This window comes from Echiichthys vipera (genome assembly GCF_963691815.1).
Source record: "Echiichthys vipera genome assembly, chromosome: 23".
Lineage (NCBI taxonomy): Eukaryota > Metazoa > Chordata > Actinopteri > Perciformes > Trachinidae > Echiichthys > Echiichthys vipera.
In genome coordinates, this window is record NC_139848.1 from 1,549,706 (window position 1) to 1,575,679 (window position 25,974).

A 25,974-nucleotide genomic window follows, 5' to 3' on the forward strand; every position below is an offset into this window, starting at 1 on the left:
CTGTGTCTGTCTGTCTCTCTCTGTCTTTCTGTCTGTCTGTCTCTCTCTGTGTCTGTCTGTCCTCTTTCTTTGTCTGTCTGTCTCTTTGTCTGTCTCTTTCTGTGTCTGTCTGTCTCTCTCTGTGTGTCTGTCCGTCTCTCTCGCTGTCTGTCTGTCTGTCTCTTTCTGTGTCTGTCTGTCTCTCTCGCTGTCTGTCTTTCTAACGGGTATACAGACGGTTTTGCTGGCATTGAATAGAAAAGTTAACTTTGGAAAATCAATTACATAAAATAATAAAACAAACACAAACTCAATAAAATAATAAAATATTTATCTCTTTAAGGACAATTCAGCTTATCTTGAGCTTTTTTCTGCCTTTAATATTCTTTTGACATTTAAAGATTTTTAATATTCTTTTTAAATATATATTTTTCTATACTTTTACACATATTCAACTTTTTAAAAATATTTTCAAATATTCAGCTTTTATAAATATCTTTGCAAACATTAAGCTTTTTTACACTAACTTCAGCATTAAAGCATTTCCTTTTATTTCTGCATGAAATTTATTTTCTAGTTCTGCTCCTTCCTTCTAAACCTTTGATTCCTTTCTAATCTGAAAGCGTGCCAAATTTCCACAAACACAACAATGGGGAATTGCGTGGACCAAGGTTAAAACCACCCCTCTTTGGGGCCATACTTTAAAGTTTAAACAAGCAGGGGATTTGTGACTTATTTGGGCTGAGACGGCATTTTGATATCAAGCACGGTTTTCACGTAATCAGAATTTCAGTTTTGTTAAATTTTCTGTCCGTTAAAGGTTTTATAATGGTTGTGTACGTGGTGGAAATGTGTGACATCACAGCTAGAGTGAGGAGGAGCTGAAAAATATTCTTTATAAAATCTCCCACAATTTCCACTCTTCTTAAATCAATTTAAGTCAGAACATAGGAAAATGTGCGCTGGTCGCAGACATGTTACTCAGGCTGGATTAAACAGGCTGACCAGATGCCCATTGTGCTGCGATACAAACTGAGACAGGAAATTGTCTGGATTACAGCAGACAGCCAAGTTTAACCTGCTCTTGACCCAAAAACATCAAAAATGATATCAACGTGTTCAGCAGAGACTCTTCTTTCTGGTGATAATCATATTTTGGACTATTTGTTGGGCCAAGAGAGTATTGTTGATGCCTAAGTGCCACAAATGCTACCACGTCCTGCGACTGGACAGATTTCTTAACTACAAGGGGGGGTCCAATCCTGCTCCTGCATGTTTTAGGTTTCTCCCTGCTGCACCTGCGAGCAGAGCATTGGACTCAGGTAAAATAGGTTAAAGCTTGTTATCAAGCTTAGACTCAGGTGTGTTGCAGCAGACAGAGACCTAAAACATTCATAGGATTGGACACTTCTGGTCTGTCATGAACTACTACAGCCTTTTCCTACGGCACTACTAACCAACTTCGGCTTTTACTACTTTTGACCCACGCGTGGGGATTTGCACCAAGTATCAAAGCAGGTAAGAGCCCACAGTTAAAACTTCTTTCAGAATTTTCTAGTTGTGGATTCGTATCTGTGAAGCATTCTTATGTGAGCAGCATTTTTACAGTTGGCTGGAGGTGGAGCTGAGTTCTTATAAAGTCAGTGGTCAAAACCTTATTTTCCATAAAGAAAACTTTAAGCAGCAGATTTGAATCCACTTGAATCCAAATGTGTTTCAGAAACAAGTGTGTACTTAGAAAGAATGATGTATGTAAAACTTGTCTAGTATATAATGACTGTATGTAGCTACAGCTAAATGCTAGTCTTGTTTAAGTGTCCTGGCTAACTTCCTCTGTCTTAGAGAGCTGTGGTGGATAAAGCTAAATGTTAGACTTGGTAAAGTGTCCTGGCTAACATCCTCTGTCTCACAGAGCTGTGGTGGATAAAGCTAATGTTAGACTTGGTAAAGTTACCTGGCTAACATCCTCTGTCTCACAGAGCTGTGGTGGATAAAGCTAAATGTTAGACTTGGTAAAGTGTCCTGGCTAACTTCCTCTATCTTACAGAGCTGTGGTGGATAAAGCTAAATGTTAGACTTGGTAAAGTGTCCTGGCTAACTTCCTCTGTCTCACAGAGCTGTGGTGGATAAAGCTAATGTTAGACTTGGTAAAGTGTCACAGCTAACTTCCTCTGTCTCACAGAGCTGTGGTGGATAAAGCTAATGTTAGACTTGGTAAAGTGTCCTGGCTAACATCCTCTGTCTCACAGAGCTGTAGTGGATAAAGCTAATGTTAGACTTGGTAAAGTGTCCTGGCTAACTTCCTCTGTCTTACAGAGCTGTGGTGGATAAAGCTAATGTTAGACTTGGTAAAGTGTCCTGGCTAACATCCTCTGTCTTACAGAGCTGTGGTGGATAAAGCTAATGTTAGACTTGGTAAAGTGTCCTGGCTAACTTCCTCTGTCTTACAGAGCTGTGGTGGATAAAGCTAAATGTTAGACTTGGTAAAGTGTCCTGGCTAACATCCTCTGTCTCACAGAGCTGTGGTGGATAAAGCTAATGTTAGACTTGGTAAAGTGTCCTGGCTAACATCCTCTGTCTCACAGAGCTGTGGTGGATAAAGCTAATGTTAGACTTGGTAAAGTGTCCTGGCTAACTTCATCTATCTTACAGAGCTGTGGTGGATAAAGCTAAATGTTAGACTTGGTAAAATGTCCTGGCTAACTTCCTCTATCTTACAGAGCTGTGGTGGATAAAGCTAATGTTAGACTTGGTAAAGTGTCCTGGCTAACTTCCTCTGTCTTACAGAGCTGTGGTGGATAAAGCTAATGTTAGACTTGGTAAAGTGTCCTGGCTAACTTCCTCTGTCTTACAGAGCTGTGGTGGATAAAGCTAATGTTAGACTTGGTAAAGTGTCCTGGCTAACTTCCTCTGTCTTACAGAGCTGTGGTGGATAAAGCTAATGTTAGACTTGGTAAAGTGTCCTGGCTAACTTCCTCTGTCTTACAGAGCTGTGGTGGCAGCAGGAAGCGCAGAGCTTTCAGGACTAAATATGCAGAAGGAGACGCAGCCCTCATCACCATGGGCTGGAATAATTAAAGATCCCTTCCATGGTATGTATGAACTGAATGAGTTGTTTGAGTCAGATGATTTGATCAAACTGATGGAGCTAAAATTGTCCTGTTGGTGATGCCAGAGGAAAGGTCACGGGGTCATTCAAATCAAAAGGCTTCATCCTCTCAGTAGCAGGAGTGTGATGAGGAAAGTTAGCAACAATGTGACTATTTGAGCTCTGAACCTTCATCAGAGACAAAGTATAAATCCTGACTCATCACAGTTTTGTCTGGTCGTTCTCAGCCGATTCCTGACTTCTGATTCGTCCCAATACGGAGCCTGAAATCTCACTGCTGTGAAACAACGTCGGCAGATCATCTTCATTTGATCCACCTGAGATGGCAAATATTATTCCTGCAGAATCTGTGGGCTGCTGATTCAATCCACGATTCATGCTTTTTATTACTCATTTTGAAATCAAACAAAATCTTTGGTGAAGTGAAGTTTTGAGTGAAGAACACGTTTAGAGGGTTTGATTAACGTTGGGCACTACTTCCTGGTACTGTGGGTTCAAATATCTGTCTTCCTTAATATGAACTGTCCTTTAAATGTACACAGTGTAAATGCTACTGAGTGACTGCAGAAACTCAATTTTAGTGAAATGAAGTTAAAAACGTTTGTCAGACTCTGAAAGAAGGAAAATATCGATGTGAATGTGAACATTGAAGTTACTGCAAAAGAAGATTGTCAGTTAAAACTGTCTGAGACGTGCTGTTGTACCATTATTATGTTGTTTTTTATTACTACGAGCAAAAGAAAGACCAAAAAAATGAATAAAGGTTGTGGGGAAACAAACACGAGTTCCAGTCATTTCTTGTTTTTCTTAAACTTTGACATCAGTGTTTTGTGTGTGAATAAACATGTTTTTAAAAAAGGATGTAATCTGAACTGGAGCAGGGAACTGTTTACTCAGTCACAACATATATATATTATTTTGCATCATGAGTACTTTAAATATGTTTGGATTGATACATATATTTAAAAACATTTATTTGCATACGTTTTAAAATATAAATGATGCTTTTTTGCATATTATACATTTAAAAGGAAATTTTAGCAAATTATTCAGAAACGAAGCATGACATGGCCGTAGGTATTCAGACGTTTTACAAAAAGGGGAAATGAGCTCCAGAGTATTTCTGTGAGTGTGATTCTCCACACTTTGTGTTTTCTGGTCCAACAGTGGCCTCTGGTGGATGTGCAGGACCCTACACTGACAACTAAACAGGCTGTTGTGTTCTGCTGCAGAGGTTGTAAAATCCAAAATAAACACATAAATCAATCAATATGACATTACATGTGCAAAAATGAGATTAAAAACGATCTAATAATACAAATGCGTGCATTAACCTGGGCCCACAATGTGTCAATTAGTGTGTTTTGGTTATTTGATTTGTTGTAATTGTTTTTGGTTTGATTATTTAGTTTTATTTAGCTTATGTAATTATTTAGGTTGGATTTCTTTTCTTTTGTTTGTTCTTAGGATTATTCATCTCATCTCATCTTCAACCGCTCATCGGGGGTCAGGTCTCGGGGACAGCAGCTCTAGCAGGGGACCCCAAACTTCCCTGTCCAGGGCCACATTAACCAGCTCTAACTGGGGGATCCTGAGGCGTTCCCAGGCCAGTGTGGAGATCTAATCTCTCCACCTGGTCCTGGGTCTTCCCCGAGGCCTCCTCCCAGCTGGACGTGCCTGGAACACCTCCCTAGGGAGGCGCCCAGGGTTCATCCTTACCAGATGATCCTGAACCACCTCAACTGGCTCCTTTCAACGCAAAGGAGCAGCGATTGTCCGGCCAAACTCACGCTCCATCGTCCCCTCACTCGTGAACATGATCCCAAGGTACTTAATCTCCTGCACTTGGGGTAAGGACTCAGTTCCTACCTGGAGTAAACAATCCACCGGTTTCCTACTGAGAGCCATGGCCTCAGATTTAGAGGTGCTTATCCTCATCCCAGCTGTTTCACACTCGGCTGCAAACCGATCCAGTGAGTGCTGAAGGTCACTGACCCACGATGCCATCAGGACTACGTCATCTGCAAAAAGCAGAGACGAGATCCTCAGCCCACCAAACTGCAACCCCTCCCCCCTTCAATCTGAGGTTCGACTATAGGACGAACCTCCTTTCCAGCACCTTAGAGTCAACTTTACCAGGGAGGCTGAGGAGAAGGATACCCCTGTAATTGGCTCACACCCTCGGGTCCCCCTTTTTAAATAGGGGAAACTCAACCCCGGTCTGCCACTCCCTTGGCGTTGTTTCCTTCCTCAGTGACTTCCGCCAAAGATATTGACAATGATACCCATCAGCCTCCAGCTCTTTCTCTAGAAAAGAGGGCGTGTTGGGCGGATTAAGGAGTTCCTCAAAGTGCCCCTTCCACTGCCCGATGACTTCATCTGCTGAGGTCACCAGCTAATAACAGACGACCACTCAGATTTAGATCAGGGAGGCCGTTCCCCCCAATCACACCTCTCCCTGTGTCTCCATCATTGGGCGGGAGTGGGAATACTCACAAACCCCTGGCTGAGCGCCGCAGTGTTGGAGTTCACCCTGGTGGACAAAAGGGTCGCCTCCCTACGTCTGCGGGTGGTAGGTGGTAACTCTGACTGTTGTTTGTGCATATGCACCGAACAGCAGTTCTTGGAGACCCTGAATGGAGTCCTGCATGAGGATCCAGTAGGGGACATATTATACATTTAAAAGGAAATTTTAGCAAATGTATTAAAAAACTGCAACATTACATGGCCGTAGGTATTCAGCGGTTTTAAAAAAAGGTGAAATGAGCTCCAGAGTATTTCTGTGAGTGTGATTCTCCACACTTTGTGATTTCTGGTCCAACAGTGGCCTCTGGTGGATGTGCAGGACCCTACACTGACAACTAAACAGGCTGTTGTGTTCTGCTGCAGAGGTTGTAAAATCCCAAATAAACACATAAATGACTCGATAAATCAATCAATATGACATTACATGTGCAAAAATGAGATTAAAAACGATCAAATAATACACCTGGGAGACTTGGTGTTAAAGTCTCCCAGCAGAACTATGGAGTCCCCTACTGGATCCTCATGCAGGACTCCATTCAGGGTCTCCAAGAACTGCTGTTCGGTGCATATGCACAAACAACAGTCAGAGTTACCACCTACCACCCGCAGACGTAGGGAGGCGACCCTTTCGTCCACCAGGGTGAACTCCAACACTGCGGCGCTCAGCCAGGGGTTTGTGAGTATTCCCACACCCTCTGAAACTCCAGAGAAGAATAGGGTCCAACCCCCAATCCAGGAGTACGGTTCCAGAACCGAGACTGTGTGTGAAGGTCTAACTGGTAGCGCTCCACCTTCCGCACAAGCTCCGACTCCTTCCCCCGACAGAGAGGTGACATTCCACGTCCCCAGAGCCTCTGCTGCCCGTGTCTTTTCCGTCAAGGCCCCTCACCTTCACTGCCACCCATGCAGCAGCACACCCGACCCCAGCGGTCCCTCCTACGAGTGTTGGGCCCACAGGATGGAGAGGAGGGATGTGCCACGTCAATTTTTTTTGGGCTGTGCACGGCCACCGTGGCAAACCCGGCCACCAGGCGCACGACGAGCGAGACCTCCGTCTGGGCCCGGCTCCAGATGGGGGCCCCAGGCTTCCTCCGGGCAGGGTCTCTCTTCCTCTTCCTCGTTTGTCCATAGATTCTTTGTGAACCATTCTTAGTCCGGCCCCTCGCCTGAGTCCTGAGTCCGCCATGGGAGTCCCTACCAGGAGCACTGGGCTCCAGACAACACAGTCCTCAGGTTCAAAGGGACACACAAACCTCTCCACCCCAATAAGGTGATGGTTAATTGTTAATTTAAAAAATCGATACAGTACTGTTGAATATCAATACGGAAAACAGTGCATTATTTAAGTGTATCTATATTTTTCTTAAACCCTGAAACAGCGGCATGTTCATCATTTGGTCAACTTAGAGAATTTGAGCAATTTTCTGTCTGTCTGCTCTCACACTGATGGAAAGAAAACATCCAAAATTCACATTTAGCTGTTTATTTTACTTAATTTTTCATCAGTTTGTGTCTAGATTTCAACTAAAGTCACCAGAAGTTGATGTTAGATAATGCCACATTTGCATATTTAAACATTTTAGTGCAAGAATGAATCGTCTTAATATCGGTAATAAACAGTAGATATTTATCATTTTCACTCTATTCACCTGTAGAGTCTCAAAATGATGCGTCTGCAGGAGAGGCTGGTGTCAGAGACGACTTTGTGAAGGAGGAGCCTGAGAGGATGAAGAGGGCACAAGGTAATTGATTTGAGTTTGATAACTTAGCACCGGGGGGAGGGGGAATCGTTTTACTTCCCAAGTCCACTGATCCCACCACACTTTATTTGAATGAATATTGTTAGTTGCATTTTTAATTGAATCTTTTCTCTGTTCCTTTATCAAAAACATACTGTCAGTGTTTTACATAGGCTGTATAATGAATGGATGGAGCGAATGGGTCTGAAAAGGAAACAAATGCGGAAGTGCCTTCAGCCTGTAATCTAGCCAGTGGCCAGCAGGGGGCAATACATGGGTTGCAGAAGACATCGGGTAGCATTCAACGGTAAAAATGACCCACCTCTAACTTTCTCCCTGGCTACAATAAGACAGTTAGAGAGGTTTTTATTGTCTCTATCGTCGAGTGGATGCATTTTACAAAACTCACTTGTGTTCATTTTTTCAAATTCGGTCCCAGTTTGAGTCAAATAGACGATAAAGCAGGGGATGCATTGGGTGGGAGGCTTACTTGTGATTGACAGGTCTCGGAGAGCTCGTCTCTCAAACCTAACGTTACATCTGCCGTGGAAACCTCCAGCCGTGATGCTGTTCTTCGGTGGTCCCAGTTTGTTTCAGTTTAACCAGTTGAACTACAGAAACTCCAAGCAGTCGGCTGGTCAGTTTATCAGGTAAGTAACGTTACATATTATTTTAAGCCTTAACTCTCGCTAACCAAATGTAGCATCTTAGCTAATATCACAGTTAACATGGATGCACGTTGTTCACCAAGCTAGCGCTAATGTTACCTGACATTAGCTTCATCATTTATGTGCTAATAGCTGCTTCTTGTCGGTAACTTCTTGCATAGTTTTGCTATTTCTCAGTGAGTTTGCGCTGTTGTTGTTTTGCAAATTTAAATTGTAAAGCTGAATCTGTCACATCTACGTATGATGTTTTCAAGTGCTTAAATAAATGTATATGGATTTTCCCGTCTTAAATGAACACAAACAAGTTCAATGTAATTGCAGATGTAGTAAGTTGTTAGTTCATACAGTTTTTTCACATAATGTTGTGATATGCAACTGTCAACAATCCTCATTCATTGGAGATGCTAGTGCAGATGTGGTCACATGTTAGTGGGAAAAACCTAATGTGAATATACATGTTATACTATGATGAAGAGTCTGAAAGCACAACAGTAAACACGTTTTTTTCAAACAGATTTCCTTCGGGTGATGTGATGGTGTCAGGCTGAATCAGTGGTTTGTGAACATGAAGAGACAACTGGACCCATCAGACACGTCAGGTCTGTGTAGTCTTGTTTTTGGCGGCCTGTTTTACTTTTAGTTTTAGTCTAGTCTTTGTGTCAAGCTGTCAATTTAGTCACGGTTATATTCTTTTTAGTCTAGTCAAGTGTCAGTCGAGTAAATACCTGAGAATTTTAGTCTTATTTTAGTCAGAATCGTCCATGACTAGTCTAGTTTTAGTTTTAGTCAAAGAAAATTGTATATTAGTCTCTTTTTAGTAATGCAATTATATTTGATCAATATAATAAAAGTACCTAGTAGTATTGCCAAAACAAACGGGTCTAGAATAAGTTATTCAAAGTCAGTTCAGTGTGATCGCTATGTGAATAACAAAACTAGTGAAAGCATTTGGCCAACAAGGGATGCTTAGTGCACTTAGAGTGAGTCAGTCAGGTAAGAAGTAAAAACCCACTTTACACTCACACGTTAACCCACGTTACACTCTCTCACAAACAGACACACACACTTGTTCTCAGCTCGTTACGTTAATGTCTTGACTTACCTAAATTTCATTATGGGAAGCCCTGAGATGTCTCTTAAGATTTGTGGTGTTTTTTCCTGTGATTTTGTGGTTGCATCTTTTTCCACGTCCACGTAATTAAAGTGTTTCTTCTTTTTCTTCCAAAGACGACCCCCGGCTGGCCGGCCATCGGTCCCTTTCTCGGTGTCAGACTTTGCTCTCATTTTTCTTTCTTAATTGTCGCTAACGCTAACCTACAGCAGCTGCATCTTCTGAATCTAAATAATGCCGCGTGTGGGGATTGAGGAAGTGACGTTCCCCAGACGCGAGACACAGGAAACAGAAAAAATAATATAATAATAGTAACGTGACTAAACAAGACGAAACAACGTTACTTCGCCTCGTTTTGGTCAACGAAAATGAAGGGACATTTTAGCATAGTTTTTATTTTGTAAACCACATTTTGTCTCGTTTTTATTCGTCAACTAACATCGCATTATATATTTATAGTTATCGTCACATGACCAGCATTTTCATTTCGTCTCGTCTAGTGGTAGGGTTTCGCTGACGACATAATTTTCATTGACGTAAGCAACACTAGCTCTGTGTAGTACACACTCTGGGGAACATCAGTTCTTCTTAGACAAGAAGGTAGACAGATGCTTTATGATGCACTGATCACACAGTAAATGTATCAATACTTGGTGGTGAATGTAAAAACTAGCAACTGGTGATGTTTTGTATGGAATAATCATTTATTGATTTGATGTTGTTTGTCTTTTTGTTACATCTGTAATGGGCCTACACACAGAAAAGTGAGTGACAGCTCCAACAGAAGGAAGAGCTCATGTGTGGAGGGCCATATTTGGTGTCAGTCATCATGTTGTAGTGAAGGGCGACTGCATGGACAACATTTTTAGTGTGGTGATGATGAATGGATGGTCATATACATGATTCTACGACACAGGGATGACAATGAATTGCTAGTTGTATTCGCTTTATTCTACAACATTTTTATTTTTATTGTATCAGTTATGCTCACCAGGCTCCGTTAATTCTGTGAGCTCTTTCAATCACCCACTGCAGTTTTTGCAATTGATTTATTAATCTCTGTCCTTAATGTGCACAGTACTTTCATTCGTATCCACAGTTATTGTAGTCTTCTGTAATTTATAGTACTGAGTGTATTAACATGAACTACAGAATACTCTTGCTTGGTTAATCACAAGACACATTTCTATAATGTTGATAACAGCTAACATACTGTATAAAGAGCATTGTAACTGATTACAAGTTGTGGCAAAAACATTTATCAATGGTTTCTTGTCTGATTACAATACTGTGCATGTTGCTAATGTTAGAATTCACACCAGATCTGCACCGTAAAAAAACATCAACAAACTTTTGCCAAGACCTTCATAAGAACTTTTATTGCACATTAAAATCTGAGTTAATTTCAACAATTACAGTATATTATCCATGTTAACCCTGTAAAGATAATACTTAAATGTGTAAAGAAGAATGTAATAAATAGTAAATTCAGTGCAAAATTTACATTCAAGTGTATCTATGTAAAAATACATACAGTAAATACAAAATGCAGTATGTCAGCTCCCTCAATGGCAAGGCTGTTCTCTGTAGCTCTGTCTGCCCATCACTGGACATAGTCTTCTATAATCCACACACTGGCTGGATGGACAGAAAACATTGTAATGGTGAGAAATGGATCATATTGTAGACTGTAGAGGAAAAGCCTTAGTTATAAAAAAAAATAAAATGTCTGCTGTGCTGTTTTACATCAAATATCAATAGAAAAGTAACTTATTACTCACATAGAGCGGGTTTACATGCCATGGTGACTTTCACAAAAGATTAATATCAATGATTTCTTAGTTATTATTTTTAATGTCATTAACAATATTAATAATGCAGTTGAAAGGACTTGTAAAAAACGTGTACAAACATGAATTCTTAACACATAATAATGAGCTGTACTCAGACTGTACTCTGTGGTGTAAACTAGTTAAATAAGCTCATTTCCATCTGCTGATCCTGAGTCTTGAACAAACAGCACGTCATTATCAAACCGTAGGTAGTATTATAATAATGTAATGCCGTTATCGTTACATTACTCCATTTATTTACCATCAAGGAACGACAGTTACAGCTTACACAGTGTGACTTCAGCTACAATAACACAAAGGTTATTTTTCATGTTTACCAAACGTAGTACTACTACAGTAATGAAGGTTGAGTTAGCTCCACAGCTTACCTGCGATTATCCAAGCTAATGTTAGCGCAGCAGTGGCTCAGATACGTCAGGTTGCCGATAGAAGTGGGCGGGCAAATGGACCCCATGTTAGGTCCAACTCGGGATCCAATCGATGTCCCTGGTCCCCCAAAGCTCCTCCCTTTCCTGTCCACAGTTGCAAAACTTAAAGATGGCAGCATCCAGGGCGGTTTCTTTTCGGAGGTTCGTAAACCTATGAGTGACGTCACTGTAGCTCCGTCCATTCATTAAACAGTCTGGGGTTTTACAACCAACCATCTGCTTCGGCACCGTACTTAGAGATTGTTTACACAAACTTGTAAGCCCTCAGGAGAAAAGTCTGTTCTCTGTTAGAGGAACTCGTTTTGCAGGATTTTTAAGGCAAATGTTCTCTCAGCGGCCCAGGGAGGCCAGGACCAGCTCTGGTGCCACATCTGAACTGTCACAAACTGGTTTTAAGTGCCTGAAGATGTCTGTTCAGAGCTTCACTCAGACAGAAGGTATTTGGTCTTCTCTTCCTGAGGGGTCGTTGAAGGCAGTGATTGATGTGAGAATGTAGGAGGAATGATTGCAAACGGATGACAGGGACAAAGGGACCCAAACTCTGGTGCTGATAACGTGGATCAGATGTCTCACACCTTCACATTTCATAAGTTTGTTCTTTTTTCCAGTAACTGCAGTTTAATGCAGTCAGTGATTGACGTGAGAATGTAGGAGGAATGATTGCAAACAGATGACAGGGACAAAGGGACTTTGTCTAGTCCTTTAGTTTACTTTAGTCTAGTCTAGTCGCACACGTGCAACCGGATGTCTGAAAAGTGACAGATAAGACAGGAACCATATGTAAGCTAAGCAATGTAAGAAGATAATGCCGTCAGCATCGCAAGATAGTCACGGTGTCGGGACCTGATAGACCTGAAGCCTCCGTAGGTGACGAGCTACTGACACACGGCAGCTCCTGAGCAGAGTGACGGCAGAAATTTACCAAATCCAAAAAGTTTTCATGTTGGCTCTCTGGGAAGAAATCCACCCCCTGTAAAGAAAATACAGAAATTTTAAAATAGTGTTAAAATATCGTCGCATCTGGTGGACTTAGTATCGTGTATCGTCTCGTCACACCCCTTATTCTAAGTGTATGCTAAGATTTTGTTTTTATATCGTAGTCATAACAGCGATGGTGCTGTCTGTTTACCTTCTATGTTGCATTTTCAAAAGAGCACAATAAAAATGTGACACTAATTTTGAAACCGCACATTGTAATTTCTGCATCTGTTATTGATTTATAGTGTGATGGTGATTATGGTTGAGAGAGTGTCAATAAGGTTAAGTTAATGTTTATGTTAGCAATGCTTCACACAGACCGTAGCTCTTTGCATACTTACTAACACGTTGAGAGAGATTCAAGCACCCTGCCGGCTTTTTTCACATCTCTGAAGGGAGTGTAACCCCCCCCCCCCCCCACACACACTCTCACACACACACACACACACACACACACACACACACACGTTTCTCCTCTTCCTACTCCCTCTTTCTCTCATGCACACACACTGTTTTAGGTTTAGTGAGATTTATTGTTTTGTTTGCATTAATCAATTTGTCCATAAGTGTTTGTTTACAATTTAGATGTTTATTTGTTATTACACAAAGATTAATTTATAAGGCATAAAGCTGGGATCGACTCCAGTACCCCTGAGACCCTGACAGGGACAAGTTGTTGAAGATGAATGAATGAAAATTAATTAACTGTATTTCATGAGAATTTATATTAGCTGTCACTCTCCCTTGTGAGTCAGACAACTCAACGAACTTTGACCGGCCACAAAAGCCAGTTTGGGGAGTCGTTGAGAATGTCGCATCAGCGTAGGGCGTGACTGAGAAAAGGTTCCATAAAAGGCAGACGGGCGCAGAGAGACAGCAGACACACCTGTCCCAGCGCTGAGACATCCCAGAGTGGCTCCACACAGACCTCCATCTGCTCCACACAACCTCCAGACGGTGAGATGATCTGCTTGGCTTCATGTGCACCTGCAGGCTTATTATGCACTAACAGGGTGCTTTGAACTGCACGCAATGATTCATTCTATGGTTCATTTCAAACTCCTGCAGCTAATTTGTGATATTTTTGATTCCTCAGGATATTTTATAAGTTTCAAACAAAGCTTTTGTTTTTTAGAATCGAACACTGGACCAATGAGATCGTGAAAGTACTACTGCTAATAACATGTTAAGAATGTCACCACAATCTATGTGCATCTCCTTTTGGGCTTCATCTGAAAGAGTCCACATGGAGCCTTTTTCAGTCAAACTAAATTGTGGAATTAGCTACGACTGAAGTTCATCAGTCCGACTCCAGTTAATAGACTTTAGAGAGAGCTGACGCAGCGTGCAGTAATGGCATTATGATCTGTTTCTCTCCTCAGCAACACTTTACAGCTGAGGCTCCATCATGGTGATGCTGGGTGCACTGCTCCTCCTGCTGGCAGGTAAACAGCCTTTAAAAGTTTTCACCGCTTTAGAGCAAAACCTTTGTTTTAGAGGCATTTCATGAACAGCCTATATTTTCAACTGCAGCTTCTTCAGGACCTCGGATTTGACACATTTCTGGTCATAAATCCATTCAAAGTCAAATCTTTGTTGTAGACATTAAAGTGCCTGTGTGGGTTTAAAAGTCAATGATGAATGCCATTGGGCAAATTTCCACTGGAAAACATTTTTAAAACATATATTCATGCATGAAATCCATATAAATGACTAAAGATATCTTTAACCAACATAAGTAAGTCAAGTTTTGCGCAGTTTAGTTTTATAGAGTCAGTTTATTCCTCCATTTGTTCATGAGGCACGTCCCCTTTAACTTTATCCATTTATGAATCACTGTTTCACACTGAAGGGACATATTTATTATATTCTTTATTTTAATCTTTTGCATTAATGAATGTCAAAAGTGTAATTGAACAGTAACAAAGTTTGTCATGAATATTGATGTTTAATTAGATTTCTTTTGCCTTTAAGGTCATGCTGTACTTGCTCAAGGTCCAGGGGCTCCAGGGGCTCCAGGGCCTCCGCCTCCTCCTGCTCCTGCTCCTGTAGACGTGGACATCAGTGGCTGTCCCATCTTCTATTATGGAAAGGAATACGAATGGCTGTCTGTGAGTGAATGAAACTTATCGAACAGTTTGACTGCTGACGACTGTCTGTTAGTAAAGATGTCTAACACAGATTTCATTTGATTTTCCTGCCGAGAGTTAGATGCTAAGTTGGACATCACTGTATGTCTCTACAGTAAATATGAAGCGACAGCCAGCAGTGGTAGAACAGGTTGTACCGCAGGCCGTAACTACGATAAACAGTCAATATCAGTCCATAGTGTCAGGAAAATCCCTGTGCAATAACCCAAGCATCCACTTCCCAGTAAATGATATATTTCTTAAATACTCACTTTAACATTATGAATATTGATTGAATCATAGCTGTATACTCTGTCTACACTGTCATATCCACCCACCTCATGTATATGAAGCGGCCTGTTACATTAATATATCAAATTCATATAATTTATTTATTCTGCCAGAATTCCTAAACCTGACTGCCTTCTCTTATCTGTCTGCCTGCCTTCTTGTACCTGTCTGTCTGCCTGCCTTCTTGTACCTGTCTGCCTTCTTGTACCTGTCTGCCTGCCTTCTTGTACCTGTCTGCCTGCCTTCTTGTTCCTGTCTGCCTGCCTTCTTGTACCTGTCTGCCTGCCTCTTGTACCTGTCTGCCTGCCTCTTGTACCTGTCTGTCTGCCTTCTTGTACCTGTCTGCCTGCCTTCTTGTACCTGTCTGCCTGCCTCTTGTACCTGTCTGCCTGCCTTCTTGTACCTGTATCAGTCTGTCTGCCTTCTTGTACCTGTCTGCCTGCTTTTGTCTGCCTTTCTCTTGTTGCCTGTATTCCCAAGCTGTGCCACATTCTGCACCTTCCAGCACCTTTAAAGCTCCCTAATTCACACGTGAACGCTCATCTGTTGTTACAAATCGCCCAGCACATTAACACCTGAGTCATTTTTACACTTCTGTGTTTGTATGTTTTTATGGTTTTGCACCATAATAAGAACAAGAATGTAGTTCCCTGATGAAACGATGCCCTTTTTTAAATCAAACCCCATCTGAATATTATTGTTACTTGATGGAGTTGTTTCTGTTTTCACAGGTTCAAATTCATCAAGATTCATCTGTTGATATTTGTTTCACCGATGAAGCGGGTGGAACCTCACAGGACTGTATTTTATGGCAAGCTCCAACGGGAGTAGGCACAGTCGAGACTAGAACTGATTCTGCTGATTACCTTTTCAACCCTTTGAACTTCGCTAGCAGATCAAGGTGCAAAGTTGTATTGGATTTCAAGTCAGGATCCGACAATCTGGTGAGTCATCATCACTGCCATGGTTTTAGATTGATTGAGCTTTTGTATTAAACAAACATTTCAGAAACATGATGTTGCACAGGGAACTTCAAATCAAAGTTTATTTCTGAAATCATTTTGAAGGTATTTCTTGATGTTTTCTGTCTCATCTGTTTTTGATTTCAGATTGAAATAGAACTCCACCAGGTTTTCCATCGAACAGCTCTGCAGCTCTCAGCTCGCAATGCATTTTCTGCTACTCATATTGTAAGTAGGGCTTAAATCTCATTGACTGCTTACCTTTTGTGAATTTTTTATCTAAATTTTGAGAGTGGCACTCACTTCACCTGCGCAGCGTCAGGTGCACCAGTGTGACCTAGAATTTTTTTTTAGTCACTCTTAAATATTTTGGTGGCACTCTGGAGCCCTGGCCTTATCTTTGTTAGCTACTGCTCCATCTGTGAAACCTGAAACTAGGCTTCACACGGACGCTTTGCTGTTGTGACTGTCTGCTCCAGAAGTCTTTGTTCACAAATGTATTCAGACAATTCTTAATTTACCTCATGACACTAATGACTCAGAAAGGACTTATTACAGATGTTCACCCAGTATTACAGTATTAACTTTGATCTTTATTTAATCCTTTTCTAGAACATGATTGCAGAGGTTGGGGGCTCAGAGGTAGAGTCATGGTCATACACTAAGGCTGAAGCACTGAACATCGTTTACAAAGATCTAAGTGGATGCAGAGACTCGGGTGGGCAAATCTGATGGTTCCCAATGAAGAGACTGGGACTCCTCAAAGCAAAAATATATTTTTAAAGTATTATTTAATTTTCTAATGATTACAGTAATTTCACAAACCTATCACCTTCCAGGTCTCGTTGCTCTACCTGGTACAGATGCTTTCGTGAATGATCCAGACAGCTGCCGCATTGCAAACTGTAACAGTATTGCAGAAACAGAAGTGACGGCATGTGGAGTACTCGAGTTTTGTGAGGGCAACCACACGTAAGTATGTTTGCTTATATTTGGAGTAAAGTTTGAATAAAGGTCAGACAGACTGATTTAAACGAACCATTTGGACTGAAAGTATTCAGACAAATCACCTGTGAATGATATTATTTGGATCAGGGCTGCAGCTAACGTTATTTTGATTATTGATGAAACCTTTAACTGGAGTGCTGGGCAATGGAGCCCTCTTTGCTACCCCCTACTTCTGGAGCCCTTGCTCAGACCACACCCATCTTTGAACTCTTCATTTTGATCTCAACAAAACACCTGTAAAGTTTCCTGCACGGTTGTGATTATCCAGGGTTAGTGCCATGATGGACCGTTTTAAAAATCAAAGCAGCAGAACCCGATCTTTGACACTGTTAACACTTCTACTACTACTGCCACTAATAATGATAATGTGTGCTGTGTGTGTGAAGCTGTGGTCATGTGCTCCAGCAGTATATATAGTATAGTATCTATAGAAAACAAGAGACTCACATCTGTAAGGTTCTGTCTCTTTCCGTCCCATCAGGTGTACTCCATCCCCTCTTGTGTGCACTGTGACTGGCTCCTCAGTCATCGATTTCTTCGGCAGAGTCCACATTGTCCCGGATCAATGTGTATACTTTCTGATTATGGGAACATCTATGCCAGTGGCTTTATTTGTTGGTTTCCGTGAGCAACGCCGTAAAGATGTTCCACTGATTGACCACGTTGTGATATATCAGACAACTGCTTCGATTACTCTGCATCAGGATGGAAGCGTTGAGGTAAGCTGCCACCTAAGAGCGAATAACTGCATCTTCATGTGTTTCCTCTTTGTTTGATCGATCACCGAGAATCTTTACGTGCCAGGAGTTACTTTGTGTTGATGTATTTAAAGTTCAGACCTGTGGTGATCCAATGAAAGGGTGGCATACAAAGTTATTAGTGTGTTATCTCAGTTTCTATTGGTCATCATATTTACTTCTATGAAACTAAATCATCCAAGTTTAAAGTGGTAATAAGTGCACATACAAAGCACATGTATGTATTTGAAATGTTTCAGGCAGTGATCTGATCTGACAGATCTGTTGTGATGTAGGTTTCAGACGGCACGTCACCGGAGCTCAGCGACACGCCTCAGGTGATTCTGGGTGTGGAGCTCTTCAAGGACGAGACTGGAATTACTGCCAGACTACCATTACTTTACAACATGACTGTCTTTTTTGATGGCAACACTGCACGTTTTTCAGGTACAGACAAATGAATCCTGTCTGGACACAATATTGGAGACACAAATATTTTCCTTTTTCAAAGCTGGTGTTGAGTTTAAGAATGACAGCTGTGCTTGATAATTCATTCATTTGTCTTTACTTGTCTCCTGACATCAGGATTCATTGAAGGGGCAGTAGGCATGTGTGGCACTACAGCTGATCCCACCGTATTCGCCCCTGTGAATGCCTTCAAGCTCCCTTCGCTCTTCTCTGCTGCTGGGTACGACTTGGTCTTAACTTGATACATGGCTGATAATGAGCTGTTCATTATTCCTCTGAGGTCTAAGGCTATTTTCTCGTATATTACTCGCATATAACATGATATCAAGGTGTTTTATATGGAAGTGTTCCGAACAAACTCAGCTTTATGTAAAGTGAGGCTCAAATTTGTCCTAGAGCAATAAGTAAAGAGATGATTTGGCCCAAATGCTGAAAATTTTATTCCACTGTTTCAAATTCTTCACATCTCTTATAAAACATACCTGTACTCATGTGGACAAACTGTTTCGGTGCTTGAAATTAGTTTACCAAAGCCTTAGGTTGACAAAAGTAGTGTAATATATGAATAAAATAGTAGATACATGTAATATGAATTTCTGAAATGGAATTTTGTCAATCTAGCTTTTTGTCAATATCTCTTTTATGGGACTTCATACTACATATCTAGCTTAATGGGATGTGTGCAGATGAAGAAAAATAGCAGTACAAATGTTTCCCTTCAAAACCAAAGATTTATTATACACAAAAATACACAATGTACAATACTTACAATGTGCATGTTTTTATACTTCATATTCAGCTGTGCCATGTGCTGGTGAGGTGGTGATGGCTGTGGTGCAGGCACATGAACACAGCATCTGTGTACTGTGTTCATGGCAGATAGAAAAGGATTTCACTGTTTCATTTAGTATAAAAACCACATACAAAAAAAGAAATTACATTCTATGAAAGGCAGTGGCCAAAACAAGTGGCCTTAACATATCCAGTCATCTAGACCAGGGGTGTCAAACTGATCCAACAAATCACCTGTGTGAAGGCAGTTCAGGTGATGGAGTAAGTCGAGTCAGGTGTGTTCTTGCTTGGTTGGAATGAAAACCTGCAGCCACAGCGACTCTTTACTGGATCAGTTTGACACCAAAGCTCACTAATCAATAATACAAAACGAAATAACTATGCCAGAGTAATACTTTACTGATGGACAGTTGATTTTGTCAAACAAAGTTCATGACTATTGATAAAGAGACCTATTTACGCATTACGCACAGAAGCACACTTTGGCCATTCTGGTCACAATTACGCATCGTTTTTGTGAAGTAAAAACACATTCATCTTCAAACAGATCTCTATTGTTCCTCTCTGTCAGAGGAATCAACCCTGTGGCACAGAAGCACCGTTAATTTTCGTCGCAGCCAAATCATTTTCAGAACTTGTGTTTTCCACTGTTGTGATCTGCTGCCAGCGTCAGCATGCAGGGAAAGGATCAGACTAACCTGCTGACGGTAGTGGGTGGGTCTTAAGTGATTTTCTTTCTATTGGTTAGTTTCACAGAAAATGATGACGGACACCATGGTCCACCAACCACGAGATTAAGGAAAGCAATTCATGTTGATGCCAAATTCAGTTCAGTGTTATTTGCTCTGTGAAATACAAAACTAGTGAAAGTATTTGGCCAACAAGGGGAAGTTTAGTGCACTTATAGAGTGAGTGAGTCAGGTAGGAACTCAAAACACAGTTTACACTCTCACAAACAAATACACACACACACTTGTTCTCAGCTCCAGTGGCTAACGCTAAAGCTAGCGTTAAAACCGTAGCCTCGTGTCGCATGAGCTTTCTAAAACAGAATGTTACATTATGTCTTGACTTACCTAAAGTTCATTATGGGATGCCCTGAAGTGTCTGTTAAGTGTCGCATTTCTCCCAAACACGAGCCCCGGCTGGTGTCACACTTTGTTCTCATGTTTCTTTAGTTGTCGCTAACCCTAACGGTAACACTGACCCACAGCAGCGGCAGCTTCTGAATCCAAATAATGCGCGTGTAGGGATTGAGGAAGTGACGTTGTCCAGACGCGACACTGGGAAAAAAGTACAAAATAATAAAAATAACGTGACTAAACAAGACGAAACAACGTTATTTCGTCTTGTTTTCGTCAACGACATTTTAGTATAGTTTTTATTTTGTAAACCACATTTCGTCTCGTTTTTATTCATCAACGGAATTGCATTATATATTTATAGTTATCGTCACATGACCAGCATTTTCGTTTCGTCTCGCCTAGTTTTCCTCACGTGATAAAGGTTCGTTGATGACAATATTTCGTCATAATTTTCGTTGACGAAAGCAACACTACCAACCACACAACATTAACCTTCCGAGGGTTTCGACCTCAGAGGGTTAATGTTGTATAGGTTTCAAATGCAATGTTCTTTCCTGTTTGTCACCCCCTAGCTGTGAAATTCAACAAAGCGACGACCCCGACAGTACGATCGACTGCACCATTGCAACTGAACGGTAAGAACTGACCCATCACAAAACACTCTTTCGTCCTTAAAACTGCAGTCTTCTTTCCCGTACCTTTCTAAGGTGCCATGACGCTGTCATATGAGCAGGGGGGATTCTGGAAGCTAAATAATCCTGTTCAGAAAAGTGCTCATTGACTCTCATTCTTCCTCTCTGCACGGCTGGAACAGCTGTACCCTCTTGAATGAGACAGCCTTCACCGCCTGCCACGACCGCATTGACCCAGAGGGCTTCATAACCGCCTGCGTAAACCTGACCTGTCAATACCCGATGGTGGACGGTCTCAACTGCCAGTTTTTTGAGGCTTACGCCGAAACCTGTTTGCTGAAAGACATCCCACTGGAGTGGAGGGCACAGACCAACTGCCGTAAGATCATCCTTCACTTTCACTGATTCTGTTTCACACCATGAGATGTGAATCATATCCCCCTGCTGTTCCTGGCTGAAACTGTTTTTAATCATACAGATGAGAGAAAGTAGAATCTAATAAGGAAACTGTATTTAACTTGGGTTTAAATGCACCATTCACAACCTTCAGTTTTAGTGCTGAAGCTCAGAAGTCACAGTGTAAGTCAAATTGACCTCATGTACTCGAACAAAGAAAGTAACAAGCAGTCGAGCACCGAGTGCTCGATCAGATACACAGGTAGCATCTTTATTTCACAACGCACTTCTACCATGACCCGCCCCCGCCGGATTTTGACTGGTTGACGATTGCTGATATACGCCTAGTCTTTTTGATATGTTCCGGTAATGTGTTGATAATTTCACACATAAGTCGCTCCTGAGTAGAAGTCGCACCCCCGGGCAAACTATGGAAAAAACTGCGACTTATAATCTGAAAAAAACGGTACTAAAAATGTTGTTTTCATGAAGTTTGTGTGTGTGTGTGTGTGTGTGTGTGTGTGTGTGTGTGTGTGTGTGTGTGTGTGTGTGTGTGTGTGTGTGTGTGTGTGTGTGTGTGTGTGTGTGTGTGTGTGTGTGTGTGCGCGCAGCTGTCCGTGAGGCCTTTTGTCCGCACTACTGCAGTGATCACGAGTTCTGCGGAGAGAGCCTTGGCGAAAAGTACTGCCTCTGTCGGGCCACGTTTGCCTCCGACTACAAAGCAACAGACTCTTTAGGTACAGTGCAACAAGTGAAACAACCTCCTCAGAAGTTGTAAACATATTTTTTTCTTCTATGATAATTGTTTCATTAAATACTGGACGTGTTTCTGCCTCCTGTAGCTCAGAACATTATCTTATTTCAATCAAAAGATAACATCAACACAGGCTAGCAGATACTTATGGAGCTCCTCAACCTCAGATGAATCCATATTGGAGTGGTGATGTTTTATATTCTGTTGGGTGTTCAGGCATTTCAACTGTCTGCGCGGAGAGCTCTGCCACTCTGACTCTGATTGGATGTCTGCTGGCGGGGAAAGGGATCGACTACTCCGCCTTACACCTCATTGACCCCGACTGCAAAGGACACATGGATGAAGAGACCCACATGGTGGCTTTCAGCTTCAATAGCAGCAACACCTGCGGGACGGAGGTCTTGGTGGGTGCACTCCTCTGTTTTGCTCTCTTCAAGCACAAACAATCCTCACTTCCCTTTACCAAAAAAAGTATTGATGTGTCAGCCAGGCAGACTGTATGTTATTTTCAGGACAGGCTCGGCATGCTTCTTTTGGCTCCTGAGTGACAACACAGAGAGTGACTTATTGTCACTTTATAAAGTTGTTATTGTGAATGTGAAGCAGACGGTGTCCTATTCAAACATGACAGTGACTCTGTGACTGATGTAAGGCTGTAAACTCACCTTGTTTGGACTTTGGTTCAAACCTGGGAGGATATTTTCCACCCGTTTTCTTTATGAATGACAGAAAGATGCATGTGATTTAAGAACTGAATGTTCTTTTTCATTCTTAATGACCCTCAGAGGCGTTGCTTAAGCACTGGATGCTCCCGCTCGCTAGTTAGCATCACAAAGGTCTCTTTAGAGGCGACCTGCCAGATTTGAAGTCACTCGGGTTAATTCTCTGGGAGTAGTTCGTTAAAGTGCAACATGTCCGACTGGCTTGCCACAGTAAATCCAAAATGGCTGACTTTCTGTTGGACTTGGGGTACATACTTTACATCTGCCTCCCAAATTTTGCCCGACCCCAATATTTTTTACTTTTGTGAGCCGTCCATAATTCATAGAACCGTAGTTACATACATGATAAAGACTCTAAACCCCAACGAGGGCTGTGAAAGCACTATGACATAATCTGACTGCTGTGATGAAATGAACCTTCAGCTGAACACCAGTCTGTGTTCCTGTCACAATGTAGACCAACGACACCCAACTCATCTACAAGAACACCGTCATGTTGCAGAACGCTTCAACGGAAGTCATCACCCGCACGAGGCAATTTCACCTCGACTTCTCCTGCTACTACGCGCTGTCAGAAGAATCCAGTCCTGTCCAGAGTGTGTCCTTCAGGATTCAAGACAGGTGTGTGTGGAGCTTCATCTGGCTGTTAATGTGAAGCTTGTTGTAGTTAAAGTTTAAGACAGCTGAAGTGTGTGTGTGTGTGTGTGTGTGTGTGTGTGTGTGTGTGTTTTCTCTCCAGCTCTGTGGTGAAGGAGATCGTATCTGGAGTTTGGAATTACACACTGATGATGAACGCCTACACCGACTCCAGCCTCGTAAACCTCGTGGATCCGGACGCAGAGATCCAGCTGGGCGAACAGGTGTGGGTGCAGCTGAAGACGGAGGGGCTGGACGAAAACCTGGTCGCCATAGTGACCGACTCCTGCTGGGCAACCAGCCAGTCTTCACCTGACAGCAGTCCGCGATATGACCTCGTCACTGACGGGTGAGAAAAACTGTGAGCCTTTGTCAGCGGCTGTAAGAATCAGCTGCTGATGTCATCGTGTCTGTTTTCTGTGTCTGAGCAGATGCCCGAACTCAGCTGACACGACAGTGTCAGTGCTGGGAAACGGACTGGGAACCTCCAACGCTGTCACTTTCAGAATGTTCGAGTTCACCGGCGAAGCCAATGAGGTCTACCTGCACTGCATGGTGGAGCTGTGCCCCACACTGGGCCAATCCTGTGCTCCGGTAAGAAGCTGGAGTAAAAATAGTTCTACAACAAGTTAAAGTACTTGTGCTGAATGATGCCTCTTTGACATGCTCCACTTTGAAAAGCTTCACGTTCCACATACCTCCACCTACAGACGTCATTCAAATTGTAAAACATTAACAAAAACTTAAGCTATTCAGGAATTAGTTTTCATCTTGATATCTTTTACAGTTTTTAAATGATGGCCGTCTAAATATGATGCTATTTCCAGACGTCAGGGCGGAGAGCAAAAGAAAGAAAATCTCTCTAAAACGGCTCTGATGTCCACAATCTTTACTCTTCCTACATCATACAACATCATTTTGACATTAAAATGTAGGAAAACCTTTTTAAAGATGTCGCTGCATCTGGATATACATATGGTAAGTCATTGATATATAATGTAAATAGCAAAGGGCTCAGTATGGATCCTTGTGGGACTCCTGTGGATAGATGAAGAGCAGCTGATTGATGATTCTGTAAGTGAACCGACTGAGATCGATTTGACAAATATGATTCAACCCACTTAAGTGTATCTGAACAAAAATTAAAACTAGCTAACTTTGACATGAGAATTCTATGATTAACAGAATCAAATGCCTTCTTGAGGTCAAGGAACACAGCTCCAACAACACCACCTTTATCCAGTACAGATCTGATTCTTTCTGTTCAGCAGTTGGCTGTTTCAATTGAATAATTGGCTCTGAAGCTGAATTGCATTGGGTGCAGGGTAAAAGAGCTATTGTTTAAATGGCTGGTGATTTGTTCAGCTACTTCTTTCTCTGCACCCTGCAGTCTGTGTCCGTCTCCCTGTCTCTGTCCGTCAGTCTCTCTCTCCTTCCCTGTTACTGTCTCCGTCTCTGTCTGTCTGTCTGTCTAACTGGCATACAGACGGTTTTACTGGCATTGAAGAGAAGAGTGGCAAATCAATTACATAAAATAATAACGCAGAAAAGGGATTAAAAGCTTAAACGAGCAGACGTTTTTTGCGATTTGTGACTTATTTGGGCTGAGTGGGCGTTTTGATATCTAGCACGGTTTTCACGTTATCAGAGTTTCGGTTTTGTTAAATTTTCTGTCTGTTTAAAATTTTCTGATGGTTAAACTTGCTCTTACTTCCACAATTTCCACTCTTCTTAAATCAATTTAAGTCAGAACATAGGAAAATGTGCGCTGGTCGCAGACATGTTACTCAGGCTGGATTAAACAGGCTGACCAGATGCCCATTGTGCTGGGATACAAACTGAGACAGGAAATTGTCTGGATTACAGCCGACAGCCAAGTTTAACCTGCTCTTGACCCAAAAACATCAAAAATGATATCAACGTGTTCAGCAGAGACTCTTCTTCCTGGTGATAATCATATTTTGGACTATTTGTTGGGCCAAGAGAGTATTGTTGATGCCTAAGTGCCACAAATGCTACCACGTCCTGGGACTGGACAGATTTCTTAACTACAAGGGGGGGTCCAATCCTGCTCCTGCATGTTTTAGGTTTCTCCCTGCTGCACCTGCGAGCAGAGCATTGGACTCAGGTAAAATAGGTTAAAGCTTGTTATCAAGCTTAGACTCAGGTGTGTTGCAGCAGACAGAGACCTAAAACATTCATAGGATTGGACACTTCTGGTCTGTCATGAACTACTACAGCCTTTTCCTACGGCACTACTAACCAACTTCGGCTTTTACTACTTTTGACCCACGCGTGGGGATTTGCACCAAGTATCAAAGCAGGTAAGAGCCCACAGTTAAAAGTTCTTGCAGAATTTTCTAGTTGTGGATTTGGTAAAGTGTCCGGCTAACTTCCTCTGTCTCACAGAGCTGTGGTGGATAAAGCTAATGTTAGACTTGGTAAAGTGTCCCGGCTAACTTCCTCTGTCTTACAGAGCTGTGGTGGATAAAGCTAATGTTAGACTTGGTAAAGTGTCCTGGCTAACTTCCTCTGTCTTACAGAGCTGTGGTGGATAAAGCTAATGTTAGACTTGTAAAGTGTCCTGGCTAACTTCCTCTGTCTCACAGAGCTGTGGTGGATAAAGCTAATGTTAGACTTGGTAAAGTGTCCTGGCTAACTTCCTCTGTCTTACAGAGCTGTGGTGGATAAAGCTAATGTTAGACTTGGTAAAGTGTCCTGGCTAACATCCTCTGTCTTACAGAGCTGTGGTGGCAGCAGGAAGCGCAGAGCTTTCAGGACTAAATATGCAGAAGGAGACGCAGCCCTCATCACCATGGGCTGGAATAATTAAAGATCCCTTCCATGGTATGTATGAACTGAATGAGTTGTTTGAGTCAGATGATTCGATCAAACTGATGGAGCTAAAATTGTCCTGTTGGTGATGCCAGAGGAAAGGTCACGGGGTCATTCAAATCAAAAGGCTTCATCC